Raw genomic sequence first — 15,750 nt, forward strand, 5'->3', positions numbered from 1 at the left:
AACAAAAAAATACTTAACATTATCAATCATCAGGTAAATGCAAATTAAAACCACAACTAGCTACTACCTCACATCCACTAGAATGTAAAGATTAAAGGACTGATAGCAATAAATGTTGGCAAGGATGTCGTTATGAGTTGAATTGTGTCTTACCAAAAAAGATATGTTGAAGTCCTAACCCCCTCACAATGTGACCTTATTTGGAAATGGGGTCATTGCAGATGTAATTAGATGGGTCATACTGGAATAAGGGGTCCCTAATCCTCTGTGACTACTGTCCTTATAAGAAGATGACCATTGACAAAGTAGAGACACGAGGAGAAACATAGAAGCAGAGATTGAAGTGACACATCCACAAACCAAAGAATATCTGGGGCTAGCAGAAGTTGGAACAGGTGAGGAAAGATCCTCTCCTGGAGGTTTGGAGGGAGCATGGCCTTGCCAACATCTTGATTTTGGGCTTCTAGCCTCCATGAAACGATGAAATTCTGTTGTTATAAGATAGTTTGTGGTATGTTGTTATGGCAGCCTTAGGAAATGAATACAGGTGGGAAGTAACTGGAGCTATCCTTTATTGTTAGTCATATTTTAAAATAATAATTTCTTATTAAGTTAAACATACAGGCCTAGCATGGTGGCTCATGCCTGTAATCCTAGTGTTTTGGGATGCAGAGGCAGAAAGATCACTTGAGTCCTGGAGTTTGAGGCTGCAGTGAGCTATGATTGCACCACTGCACTCCAGTCTGTCTCTAAAAAAAGAAAAAAATTAACCATATACTACATGACTCAGCAATTCTTCACTCAGGTATTTATTCAAGGGGACTAAGAATACATGTCCCCAAGAAGACTTGCACAAAAATGTTCACGGCAATTTTAGTCATAATAATCACAAACTGGAGATAAGCAAAATGTTTGTCATTTTGCAGAATGGATAGACAATATGGTATAGTCATATTGAATTCTATTCAGAAATAAAAAAGAATGAACTAATCACAAATGCAACAAGAGTGGTGAAGCTCAAAAACATTATCGTTGAATAAAAGAAGCCAGACACAGCAGTCTGAATTTAGCTGATAGAAATCAGAACAGTAGTTTCCTCTGTAGGATTACCTATAAAGGGACATGAGGAAACATTCTTCAGTGATGGAAATATTCTGTCTCATGATTGGGATTGGGGTTGTATGGATGTATACATTTGTCAAATCTTACCTAACTCTACACTTAAGATCTTTGGATTCATTGTATATAAATTATATCCCTAGGATATAAATTTTTTTTAAAAAACCCCCAATAGAATAAAAAGCAAAGTTTGACCTCCTCCTCTGGGTAGAATGGAGAAGTGTAAGGCAGGCTTACACTTCTCAACAAAGAAGAGAAAATTAAAGTTGAAAAATAATACCACTTATGGTAGCATAAAAACACAAACTACATGGGGAAGTATCTACCAAAAATTGTGCAAGTGCTATCTACTAAAAACTAAAAAACACAACTGAAAGTAAATTAAAAATTAAATGGAGGGATATACCATGTTTATGGATTAGAAAACTCAATATTTTAAAGATACCAATTTTCCCCAAAACTAAATGTATATTTCAAAACTATTTCAATCAAAATCCAAGCAAGAACATTTTTGCAGAAATTACAAGTTGATTTAAAATTTCTTATGCAAGTGCAAAGTTCAGAATTCCTAAAGAATTCTTGAAAGGGAATTCCATTACCAGATATCAATATCTATTAGAAAACTATAGTAAATAATTAAAATAGTGTGATGTTGATGTAAGAATAGATAACTCACCAAAAGAACAGAATAGAAAGAGTCCAGAAACAGACCCACACATCTGTGGTACCTAGATTATGACAGAGGTAATGCTACAGGGAAAGGATAGTCTTTTATATAAATAGTGTTGAGCAAACTGGATTTATATGGGGAAAAGTTTTTATCTGGATCTGTACCCAATGCTATACAACAGACTGTGTTAAAATTGGTAACATCTGCTCATGAAAGCCACCATTAAGAAAGCGAAAAGGCAATCCAGATTGAGAGAAGTTTTCACTATATATACATCCGACAAAGGACTCATAGCAACAAATATAATGAACTCCTATTTGAAATAACAGGAAAAAAAGGGAGAATACATTTAGGAAAAAAAGGCAAAAAAATTGAATAGTTACCTCACAACAGGAGTTAGAAAAAGGGCCAATAAACATAGCCAGGCATGGTGGTACACGCCTATAGTCCTGGCTACTCAGGAGGCTTGAGGCAGAAGGATTGTCTGAGACCAGGGGTTCAAGGCTGCAGTGAGCTATCAGCCTCGGTGACAGAGTGAAATGCTATTTCTAAAAAAAAGAAAAGAAAAGTCCAATAAACATATGAAAAAGTGTCCAGCTTTATTAGTCTTTGGGAAAAAGCAAATTAATACCATCGCACTTGTCTGAATGGCTAAAATAAAAAAGGCAAGGAAATGCCAAGTGTTGATGAGGTTGTGAAGCACACACTCATACACTGCTGAGGGGAGTGAAAGTTGGTACAACCATCTTTGCAATGTCTACTCAAGCCAAACATATGCATACTCTATGAGCCCGCAATTCCACTTCTGGGTATAAATACCCAGAAATACACCTGTATGTTATCAAAAGACATGCACCAGAACATGCGTAATAGCTGAAATTGAGAGCACCCAAATGACCACCTGCAGAAGCGTGGATAAATGAAGTGTGCTTTATTCACACTATACAGCAATGAAAATAAAAGAGAGATGACAGCACAGAACGGTATGGATGAATCTCACAGACACGACGTAGAGCAAAAGGAGGCACAAAAGAGCACATAGAGTACTCACGGTGTATGATTCGTAATTCTATTTATGTAAAGTACCAAAAAAAGCCAAAATTAATCTATGCTGTTAGAAGTTAGGACGGTGGTTATCCTGGGGGAGAAGTAGTGACAGAAAGCGGGGCTTCAGGGGTGTCGGAGTTTGATCTGGGTGCTGGTTGTGTTCAATTAGTGAAACTTCATCAAGCCGTACACCTATGACAGATGCGCTTCCTGTATCCTTCTCTTCCCTCCCCACCCCTTCCCTCTCTTCACTGACGTCCTCAGTTAGAAGAACTATAATTGGTTTTATTGAATAAATTGTCACTAGATAGATGCATTCAGAGGGCAACATTTCTCTTTCTGTCCTCTGTTCCTTAGTTTAAACCCAACTTGACTGAGTTTTGGGGCAGGTTCTATGGCTTTTTTAGTCATGCTTAGATAATAAATAGCCCCTTTGTTTTGGCATTAAAAAGACCACCCTAGCCTGATAATCACATAACATTCACCTGGTACAGGATAACAATCAAAACTTCAAATTCTCTTTCTCTCTCTCTTTTTTTTTTTTTTAATAGAGATAGGGTCTTCGCTCTTGCTTAGGCTGGTCTGGAACTCTTGAGCTCAAGCGATCCTCCTGCCTCGGCCTCCCAGAGTGCTAAGATTACAGGTGTGAGCCACTGCGCCTGGCCCCAAAACTTTAAATTCTTGTCAAGGTAAAGCTTCTCCCTTCCCCAGTGGGGACCTGGTCCAGGCTTGGAAGCCCACAGAGGAGGGGGGACACATTGGGCTTCGTTGGTCCCCTGCTCTGGCTTCTGCCCACTCGTTGGAGGCTTGTCTAAGACCTTAGAGTCAGGCCGAGGCAGAGGAGATTGCAGGAAATGGCACTGTTTTTTACGGCCAGAGCAGCTGCGATGTGCTCTTGGTTCCCCCTGGATGTTGGCTCTCATGAAGTTCTTTTGTGGGTTTTCTGGAGGGCGTCCCACTGAGACCTCACATGGCTGTCCCCCCAGGTGCACGATGCTTGTCCTCTCTGGCAAGTTGCTTTAAGATCTACTTCCAGGCCTGGGATTCCAAACAGACTCTCTGGGTTGAGGTTCCTTCCCTCTACCGGAAGATTCCAAATCAGCTCCATCTCACGGAAACCACATCTAACATCTTCCCTTTCTGTTCGTGTAACTGCAGCTTGCTCCCGGTATATTTCTCTCTCTTCACTCTGGGTATGGCAACTTGCTCACCTTTAAACAACCAGAGGAGGTTAATACAAAAGTTTTCCAGTTCCCCAAACTTCTGAGTGCCCTTAGAGTCTTCTAACGTGGCTTGAGGTGAAGGGAAGCCACCACTTCCCTCCCCAGCAGGATCGGCGGGAGGGTCACACATAGCACACCCACTGGTCTCTCCAAAGACCGTCGTCACCAGCCTTTTCCACAGCAACTCTTCTGTGCTCTGAGGCAGGTCCCTCAGCACGTGCTGGGTAAATGCGCTGGCACCTTGCTCTGGGGCAGTGGAGTCACCGTGGGGTACTTGGCATCTCTCTGGTTGTTCTCACTGTGAGACAGCAAAGTCTCATTTTAACATTCTCTTACATAAATAACTTCTTTCCTCTTCTCATCTCTCTTAGTTTGTCTCTTGGCTTTTGTCACCTTCAACCTTGTGTTCCAGTTATTGATGTGCATATCTTATTTCCCCCACTAGACCACTAGACCATCAGTCTATGGAGAGTAGGGTTTGAGTCCAATTTAACTTTGTGTCCCCTCAGAACCTAGTGGGACGCTGGTACAGTTAGGACTTGATCAGGGGATGAACAGATGAATCATGAGAGCTGCTTCTGCAGGACTGGTCACTTGGGGCAGGGCTCAGCCTGACCTTTTGTTTAATATCACAAGGTTTCCTGATTTCTAAGCTCATGTTTAAAACTCATTCATTCATTCGCTATTCACTCAACAAATATTGTTTTGAGACTGTATTATATGCCAGGCACTGGGTAAGTGATAGGAAATAAAACAGACATGGCCTCTCCCCTTTTGGAGTTTAGAATTGAAGCTTCATGGTGTGAATTTGACATTGAGAGATGAGTCAATGGCTAGGTGGAGAGGGAGAAGAAGAGCCTATACACAGCTACTCTCAACTATCCTATCCTAGAGCCTATCCTCTAACTACTCTCAACTCAGAGACGAGAATGATATGTGGATGTATCCAGAAAGAGAGAGAAAAAGACAGAGAGAAAGAGAGAAGATCAGCCAAGCTGTTAACAGCAGTTCAGAACAAGCACATGGTCCATGCTTGAAGATGAGTGTTCTTGTGGAAGATGGAGTGAGTCTAAGGAATGAACACAGGCTTGAGTGGACGAGAACAGCTGTCTTTGAGGGTGGCTTTGGAATTTGGTTTTCTTCAGCAGGGGGAAGTCATGTTCCTTAAAAATATGATTTGCAACATACTCTAAGTCCTTTGCAAACATACTCTCCAGGTTAATGAGAATAAGCAGTGAAGCATCTTTCTGATGCCTGTTTGTGATGGTACCTGTGCCAGTTGATAAATAACCTTGTCAATTTTATAAGACACTGAGGTGTTCTTGTCTCATGATGTCACTAAATGAAGGTCTTGTTATCTCCCCTCAACTCTCCCCACGAATGTACCTACACTCACACACACACACACACACACACACACACACACACACGCACACACACACGCACACACACTCGCCCCAAGACACTGAGGCTGTTTGGCTGCTCTGAAGTCAGGTACTTACTCACCTTTCATTAAACTGATTGACAAGGAATTTGAAAAGTGACCTTGGGGAAAGAATACGGATTATCCCAACTGAACAGTTAACAAAATCATGCCAAGTAGCCTCAGGAAACAAAGCAGTTCTGCAAAAGAGGCTGAGTTGGGCACATTTTCTCAGCATCAGAATATCATGCAAAATCATCTCAGCAGCAAAACTCAAAGCCACATGAAGAACCAAGTGTGTGTGGTCTGGAATATTAACAATAAATTTTAATGTGAAGGCACTTTTGCCTGCAGGGCTTTGGGCGCTTTAACAGAAAAATAACTAAAAACAAAAGAAGATTAAATAAAATGACAGGCTGATCATAATCTCTTGTCTACAAGCAGAGAGCTGCCATGACTCTAAATAACATGTAAATAAGCCAGGTTTATGGAGTGTTGTGTAGTAGATAAAAGATATTAAAAATATAGAAAGAACAAGTCTTCATTAATGCCATTGTTTATTGGTGCAAAATGACTTTAGGATACCCACTGACTGATGCAACATAATCTGCAAACCATGGGGAACTCAAAAGAACACAAACAACAACATTAAGACTTAGCACTCACGCTGCTCTCCTTCATGGCTGGGTTGATCTTTTATGTGGCAAGAGAATTCCTTCCAATATTTGTGGTTCTGGCAAGCTTCAGTAGTCAATGATGCAACATAGCTGTGGGCCAAGCCACAGGTGAAGGTCAAGGTTGGGGCTAGGACAAGCATCTAACAGAGAAGCTGGAAAGTACCAATACAGAAGAGGAAGCAACATTGCAGGTGAGAGGAGGTGGAGAGGAATGAGCGTGTACCATTTGGAGCAGGAAGCAGAATCCTTCCAAAACATAGTGCAGGAGCCAAGTCTTACAGCCAGAAAGAAAATGGGTTCTTGGAAATAACGGCATCTGCCAAAAGGCCAAGGCAGAGAACCCAATGGAGCTAGTAAGTCAGGAAGGTTGAAAGCCAAGGGGGCGAGTGAAGCCATGAGGAGTAGAGTCCAGGAGCAGGGTGAGGTTGGAGCTGTCTTGGGAAACCCAGTGGGGGAAGAGGCAGGGAGGTCTGTGTTTGTTCAGAGTGGTCAGACAAAACATTTTGTGACAAGGAACAACTCTTGCAGATGGCCACAACAGAGATATTTCAGCTGACAGATGAAAAATCACACCAGATGGCTTTAAAAGACATGCTTCTCATGGCTTGCTGCTTTTTTCCACCTTAGGAGGAAGAGAGTTGAGTAATAAGGCAGTGTCTACCCTCCAAACAAGGTTTTCAAGCCTATTGCGTGAAGCACAACTTGTATAATGCTCAGCAACAAAGTATTCCATCATCAAATACGTTTGGAAAATGCTCCACGTACATCTTCCTTGTAAGTTGCAATGTACCTTAGTATACTAAAGGTTCTGAAAAGTCCGGCAGTAAAGAGACCGGTTTAACTTTGTTCTTGTTTAATGCAGTGTTTCCCCAAATCGCTTGACTGCAGAACATTTTTCTTACATAAAGTTTGTTAATTTCCTGAGGTACCCATGTTCTGAGCAACACATTTTGAGAAATGCTTTTCTCAGCTTCTGTTATATCAGTCTGGCGGACTCAACTATAAAGACAAAAACCACCTAGATCCTACTTCAGAGAGATCACAGAAAACACTTGCTTTCGTGGTATAAGTGAATTAGCATCAGGTTTGGACACAACATTACCCAAGGAAAGCCTTTGTTTATATGTTTATTTTAAATACCTATTTCCAAAAAGGATTTGGAATAGCGTGTGTTGTGAGTTGTCATCTGCGTCTGGAGAGAGATGGTCGGGGCAGTCACTAAATTACGCTGATTTATGTTTCAGAAGCAGTAGCGACGTGAACAGTCATGATAAGCTGGGCAACAGGCGCCGAGCACTTTGAGGATGAGCTACGCAAACATCGTCTGCACGTCTGGCCGTTAGCCACAGGGCAATGCGGCAACGTGGTGGCTGCTTATACAAAATAGATAGAATTTCTGACAGCAAACTCGTCAAACCCAGCATCTGACCGTGGAGATCGCATTTTTGGTGTCTGGCCATCCCAGTGTTGCAAATAACTGCAACACAGGGCTGTCCTTGTTGTGACGCTGCTTAGGTATGGGACCAGCAGTTCCTAAAGCCTTTTGTATGATGGGAATTGGCCTCAACATTTGATTTTTAAAGGGTGGGATGTCGGGCAAGGCTTTAGGTAGCTTGGCATATGTTTTGCCCTCCTACAGACTTTTCGATAATAGCATTCTTTGTTTGAAGCAGGTAAGTCAGGATGTTTCTGAGGGCCACATGCCCCCTCCATCCTGTGCCTCCCCAGAGAGAAGCTCTAGTTGGTGGACAAAGATAAGGACAAACTGGTATTTTATTGGACTTATTTCTTCCTCAAGATCAGGGTCACAGCCATCCATGGAGGACTCGGGACCGAGGAGGGATGCACATTTTCCAGAGCAGGGGCAGGGTGGCCTGAGGGAGCTAGTGAGCTGGTCAGGCCTGGCTGAGGCCTCGGCTTTGCCCTGTGACAGAATAATGTTTGGTTACTTCTCACCCCCTTCCTGGAGCCTGTCCTTCCAATTATACTTAGGTAGCAGTGGGTTTTTGTCATACAACTGAAGGCTGTAAAGGAGGCAGATAGTCTTTCAGCATAAAAAGAAGGGTAGATGTGCTGGCAAGAGGTTAACCTCAGGATGAGAGGCCTTTACAAAAAGTTTTTGTAAAGATATTTCAAATAAGGACGAGATCATTGTGAGGAATTTTTTCCTGTCATTTCTCCCAGTTCTCCTCAGGTCCTGACCTTCGTCTTTCTGTATCCACCATCAGGACCTGAAAGAGGAGATGACTCAGAGGCTGGGCACCAGAGGAGGCGGGATGTCAGTGGAAAGGAGCCGGAATCAAAAGGACCAAGGAACCATGGAAGGTCTAAAGAAGAGAGGCGGAGGGAGAGGCTGCAAGGGAGGCGCCATGCGGACTGAAGGGCTGGCCATGTGCTGTGACCTAAGAACACAGGTAGGTGTGATCAAGCAGCTCAAAGACATGGGGCAAGCCTGGGCACGACCCCGTCTCTCCAAGAAAATAGAACAATGAGCTGGGCGTGGTGGCACATGCCTGTAGTCCCAGCTGCTCAGGAGGCTGAGGCAGGAGGATTGCTTGGGCCCGGGTGTTGGCAGGTCGCAGTGAGCTATGATGACACCACTGCACTCTAGCCTGGGCAACAGAGCGAGACCCTGTCTTGAAAAAAAAAAAGAGAGAGAGAGACGGGGCAAAGAAGTTTCCTAGTGTTGAAACTGCTTGAGAAAGTGTTGCAAGGTAAATAGGGATCTGTGGTGGTGAAATCATCAAGACACACACCCTACGGGACTAAGCACTGAGGAGAATCGAGTACTGCAGGGAGGTGGCATGGCCAGGTAAGTTTCTCTCTCTCTTTCCATGTGACACCTGGCTGCTGAGAGAGGGCCATCATGTTATGCTGAGAGCGGGCCGAGCACTAACTAGATCCCCACCAACACTGGACATGGCCCCTGCTCCCTTGGAGTGGGAAGATTCAAGCACATCAAAGGTAGAATGTAAGATGGTGAAGAAGAGGGTGATTATGGCAAGGGAGGTGGAGGTGGAAGCATTTGGGGGATGGGCATGACAGTGAGCGTCAGCCGAGGGTGGAACTGACCAGCTGCAAGTCTGCAAAGCTGAGCACTGGTGTCAGCATCTCCATGGGTGTTTTTTTTAGTTGTGTTCCAGCAAGTTTGGTGTTAAAGATTGGAAAAATGTTTTAATGTTTTAAAATACACACACATAGGCACACACATTATTAAGACACAGCCGTTTGTGAGGTCATAGGACTTCTTGTGTCTGCAATAATGATGTGGTGGATATTTGTCATATTTTTTTGCCTCTCAGTGTCTGAACCCCCTTCCTATGTTTGGGAGTGTCTCATATTATGAGGCATAGTCTGTATCCTACAATAGACATTAAAACGGGCATTTTCTGTCCCAGCCTCCATCGTAGCTAGGGCATTGTCACATGACTGAGGCTCTGGCAAACAGATTTTAAATGCAACGCCAATGACGTGAAGAAGCTGTGCCTGCCCAGAATCCACGCAGGTGGCAGCAGAGGCAGTGGAGCGGGGGGTGGAGGTGGCAGTGCAGGACTGAGGACAGGATGCGGGGGTGTTAGTGTGGGCAATGGAGGCTCCGGTGGTGGTAGTGATGATGGTGGCCACGTGGAGGCTGAGGCAGTCATGCAAGAGTGGCAGCGTTCTGGAGGGACAGTGGCTCTAGTGGCAGCTCTAGTGCCCAATGTCTAGTGATGCTGGCAGTGCCAGCTGTGGCACTGGGTGCCCAAAGGTAGCAGCAGTTTTGCATTGTGATTCGGGGCGTCGTACCTGGCACTGTAGCCTCCAAATCTGGATCTCTGGTCCTGCAGAAGACACTTCAAGCTACTCAATATCCTTTTCTGCTTAAATTAGCCCGAGTAAGTTTTTGTTGCTTACAACTAACAATCCTGATTGATAAATACAGCAAGGTCTTTGACAAACAGGGAGTATAATTCCACATGATACTATTTTTGTGCACCAAGCCTGCAATGCCTCAGAGTTAGTTTTCTATTCATTCAACAAATGCTTGTCAGATGTGGAATCTAAAATAAAGTCAAATGCACAGAAAGAGAGTACAATGTGGTTTCCAGGGGTTGGGGAGTGTAGGGAAAGGGGAGATATAACTTTTAGTTATAAGATGAATAAGCTCTGGAGACCTAATGTACTGCATGGTAACTATAGTTAATAATCATGTATCATATATTTGAAATTTGTTGAGAGAGTAGATCTCAAGTGTTCTCGCCACACTCATGTGAACTGATGGATATGTTAATTAGCTTGATTGTGGCAATCATTTCATAACGTATATGAATATCAAAACATCATGTTCTATACTTTAAATATATATCATTTCTATTTGTCAATTATGCTTCAATAAAGCTGGAAAACAAAAACAAAAGCAAACAACAAATACTTATCAGGTATCTATTTTGTGCCAGATGTTGTGGCAGACACTGGATATAGCAGTGATCAACACAAATACTGTTCTTGCCACTATGGAGCTTACAGCCTGTCAGAAAATATAGATATTACACGCATAGTGGGAAGCGTATGACCGAGTTCTGTAAAGCGGTAAGTACAGTTGTGCACTGTGGGAAGCTTAACCTAGGTTTAGGTACAAGGAAAAGCATAAAGTGAGACCTGATGATCGGCAGGAGCGAGCAAGGCAAAGGGAAGTAGGATGAGAAAACGCACCTACGATGCGGGAACAACGTCATTGAAGATCCAGAAGTGAGAGGTCAGTGGGGATTTTCAGAATCTGAAGGAATCTTGTATGACTGGGGGAGAGAAAGTGAAGTGTAAGGGTAACTGAGAGAGGAGTTTGGAGGAGCAAGTGAAGGCAGACTGCGAAGGGCTTCATGATCTACGAAGACTGTGCAGATTGCTGAGACCTCCCCCAGTTGAATCAGTCACCACAACCTGTGCTCATTTGCCACAGAGAAAGAGGACACAAAAGAACCCAAAGAACACTTAGAAGTCAACTGAGTTTCTAAATAGATTATTTTGTGTTATGCACTGAACTGTACACTTCCCAAATTCATATGTTTTAGTTGTAACATCCCAGTACCTCAGAATATGTATGACTGTGTTTCGAGATAGGGCCTTTTTTTTTTTAGACAGGGTCTTGCTCTGCTGCCCAGGCTAAAGTGCAGTGGCATCATCATAGCTCACTGCAACCTCAAACTTCTGGGCTCAAGAGATCCTCTGCCTCAGCCTCCTGAGTAGCTGGGACTACAGGTGCATACCACCACATCCAGCCAATTTTTTGTAGAGATGGGTCTTGCTATGTTGTCCAGGCTGGTCTTAAACTCCTGGGCTCAAGGAAGCCTCCTACCTCAGCCTCGGAAGGTGCTAGGATTACAGACATGAGCCAACACCCACGGTTGGAGAGAGGGCCTTTAAAAAGGTAATTAAGATAAAATGAGGTCATATCGGTGCATCCTCATCCAATATGACTAGTGTCTTTGTAAGAAGAGATTTGGTCATGGACAACACACAGATTCAGGAATGACCACAGGAGGACACATTGAGAAGGTGGCCATCTGCAAGCTAAGGAGAGAGGCCTCAAGAGCAACCAACCCTGTTAACACCTTCTCCAGAATTTTGAGAAAATAAATTTCTATTGTTTAGGCCACCCAATTTGTGGTATTTTGTTATGGCACCCCTAGAAAACGACTGCATTTCAAATCTAAACAGAAATAATAGTCTTGAAAATCAAAGAGCTTTTGATTTGTAACACCTGGGATTCTTGAAAGAGAAAAGATTTTCCACATGCTCAAAGCCTGGCTTTGAAAACCCAGAGACAAATGCCGTGAACGCTTAAATGTAATATGATAAGTAAAGAAGTTGGAAAGAATACGTAATGATTTTTAAAGATAATAACAATTATCTTTAAGATAAAATAAATGTGTGGGGGGAATAGCGAGTGAAAAAAGAGGTAGACATCAGAAACTATCTCTGAGAAGGGATCTTGGGCTCCTGTTGTGCTCTGGGCCAGGGAAAACCCCAGAGATATCTGGGAGCAGTGCAACAAAAGGGGGATCTAATCTTTAGCTCCCAGCATCTGGTTTGGAAGAGTCAAGCTTTTTAGACAAATCCACATGCTAAGCATTAGAGCAGCAAGGGCCACGTGAAGCAACTCACTTAGATGGGTCTAAGGACAGTTTTTGTAAAATCTTAAGCATAAAACATGAACTAGGAAGACAGCCCCATACCTATGAAAAGGGTGTGGATCTGGCTTAGAGTGGCCAATAGACTCAAAGAATCCTCTTGCAGCCTGAGCAAGAGTGAGACCCCATCTCTACTAAAAATAATAAAAAAAAAAATAGCATGGTGGTGTGTGCCTGTATTCTCAGCTACTCGGGAGGCTGAGGCAGGAGGATCACTGATGCCACGGCACTGTAGTCCAGGCAACAGAGCAAGACTCTGTCTCAAAAAAAAAAAAAGAAAAAAAGAAGCTCTTGATTGAGATGAGGAGGACATGGATCTCTCAGCTGGAGGCTGTGGTGGGACAAAGGTAATTTAATGGATGCTGGTGGACATAAAGGCTAAGGACCAAGAAATGGAGGGGGAGAGGTGCACCTCATCAGGCACCAGCAGGAGACAGGATGACTGTGGACCAGGTGCCTTGCTGTATCTGAACAATCAGAGAATAGAAGTCTTCCCAGTGGGCAGAAAGGGAAAGGATCAGACAGAAGAGCACAATACTGAATGTGACTGAAAAATCAATAATTTGATGTGGAATCATAAATTACATTTAGTTATGGAAGATAAGGGAGGTCTGTGTCCCATGGCAATCATATTTATCATTCTTGCAGATAAGTATAGCTCTTGTACCATAAACTGAGGAGGCATTGATTATGAGAAGTAGATTAAAACCTAGCAGATTCAAAAGACAACTGCTTGGCCGGGCGCGGTGGCTCACGCCTGTAATCCTAGCACTCTGGGAGGCTGAGGCGGGAGGATTGTTTGAGCTCAGGAGTTCGAAACCAGCCTGAGCAAGAGCGAGACCCTGTCTCTACTAAAAATAGAAAGAAATTAATCGGACAACTAAAAATATATAGAAAAAATTAGCCGGGCATGGTGGTGCATGCCTGTAGTCCCAGCTACTCGGGAGGCTGAGGCAGGAGGATTGCCTGAGCCCAGGAGTTTGAGGTTGCTGTGAGCTAGGATGACGCCATGGCACTCTAGCCCGGGCAACACAGTGAGACTCTGTCTCAAAAAAAAAAAAAAAAAAAAAAAAAAAAAACAACTGCTTGACATTCTGAGAGTGTCTTCATGAAGGTGGCTCTAATTCCTCACAATTCTTTCATAAAGCCAATTAAATGACTCAGCAATTGCTCTTGTAGGTGAAATAAAAACATAGTGGATACTGAGAAGTCCTAGAAAGGTTTCAGAAACTGATTTGATTGGCTCAGACCATTACGTGTTGCAAATATTATACCTTATGTTTGATAGGACAAATACCAAGAATCCTGATGCAACAGCCTAGAAAGCTATTGGTAACTTTGAATTCACACTTCAAGTATTTTCCCATTTGGATATCTGATTGCAAAGCAATGTAGGAAGTTTTTTCTGTGAGTTCATCTTCTATTGATTCCTAGAACAGGATATCACAGAAATACAGAACTACCCTGGGGAGTCTAGGAACAAAAATCTCCCCAAAGCATTGGAAAATTCCAGAGTAATACAAACTAAGAACTAAAAAGGGGCGGGGGTGGGTAATTTAGGAATTGTGATGAGCTGTTAAATTTGGAAGAGGTCAAATTTTGCAAAACAAGTTGCTGATTTGCAGCAAAAACTAGAAATGAACTCCATATTTATAGCTCTCCTGTGATTTCTCAAAAGCCTCACCTTATTTTGGAGTTACAGGATTTGCATAATGTGTTTAAGATATTATGAATGTTTATGCTCTACTTCTATTGTATTTTTTTTAGTACCAAAAGTACATTTCAAGCTTTCAAATGAATTGGGAGTAAAGTCTAGAAAAAGACACCCCTTCTATTGGATAGACAGCCCTGCATTAGGGTGCAGGGCTGATATCTCTCTGTTGGGCTCCCTGGTGTGTCCAACAACCTGTATAACTCTACACAGTGACTCCATCTGGGGAATTTTTTTTGGTATTTTTTTTTTTGTGTGTGGTTTGGTGTACTAATGAGATGACGACCTCAGACATTGATTCCTAATGGTATAAATCCCTTTCTTCCTAAGAGGCCTGTGACAGACAGTCCCCAAGGATTCCTAATTCCTGGTATTCATGCCCTGTGTAGACCCCTCTTGCACTGAATAGGTCTGACTTTGTAATCAATACAATAATGCAGGAATAACAGACTTGTTAACACTAGGCCATAAAAGATATTGTAGCCTCTGTTTTCCTTGCTCTGGGGGAAGTCACCAGGCTTCACAAGCAGCCCTGTGGAGGGCTGCTACTAACAGCCTTGTGAGGGAGCCACCTAGAAGCAGATCCTTAAGTCCCAGAAGAGATTTCAGGTGATTTCAGCCCTTGCCAACATCTTGGCTACACTCTCATGAGAGATCCAAGACAGAACCACCAATTTAAGCTGCTTTGCAAAGGCCTGACCCCCAAACATTGTGTGAAGTAATAAATATCTTTTATTTGTTTTAAGCTGCAAAGTTTTGGAGTCATATATTACATAGTAATAGATAAATAATACAAAAACTTTGTGCTATCTCATCTTTTACCTTTAGTAAATGTCTGAGATATACATAAGCTTTGTGTTTGTGGTATTGTGAGGGAAACTGAGTCATATCCAGTGTGGGGTGAAGCAGGCTGGTAGGAGAGAATGACAAAGGTGGAGAATGTCAGGCGTGGTCAATAGTGGGAAAGAAGGCTGTGGCACATACTGACAGGGAAGTCACAAACTGCTTGTAGAAATACAGGTTAAGGAGAATTTCCCCTACTATATACAACGGGGACTTCGGCATCTTATTTAGATTTTTACGAGTACTGAATTTAATCTTTTTTGTAAAAGAGAATATATTAGTTGTCTATTGCTATATAAAAAACAACTGCAAAACAGTAACTTAAAACAAAAATAATTTATTATGTCTCATAATCTGTGAGTGACCAGAATGTTCTACTGGTTCTACCTGGACTCACGCATGCAGCTGTAGTCATTTGACAATTCAGCTGGGGTGAGTTGGTCTCACTCAAATGTGTAGGGCCCCATCTAGGATGGTTGGAATGGCTGGGGTGGCCGGGACTGTCTCTTCTTATGGTCTTTCATCTGGGACTTCTTCACTTCATGGTTGTCTCAGGGTTCCACGAGGGTGAGCATGGAAGTCTCAATATATTGCTTCTGTTGAATTCTATTGGTTGATGCCAGCCTCAAGTCCAGCTGAGATACAAGGGGTGGGAGATAGATTCAACTGCTTGATGAAAAGACCTGCAAAAAATTTCTGTCTAATTTTAGTCTACTACAGTGATAATGATCACTTTTTAAAAAGTTCAAGCAATACAGAAGAGTAAAAGAAGAAAGCTATAAATCACCCAAAATTTCATCATCCGAAAATAAGTAATGTTAACATTTGATGAACATCATTATTTAAGATATGTCTATATGTATATATGTA

This window comes from Propithecus coquereli, unplaced genomic scaffold (assembly GCF_000956105.1).
Source record: "Propithecus coquereli isolate 6110/MARCELLA unplaced genomic scaffold, Pcoq_1.0 Scaffold14, whole genome shotgun sequence".
Taxonomy (NCBI): domain Eukaryota; kingdom Metazoa; phylum Chordata; class Mammalia; order Primates; family Indriidae; genus Propithecus; species Propithecus coquereli.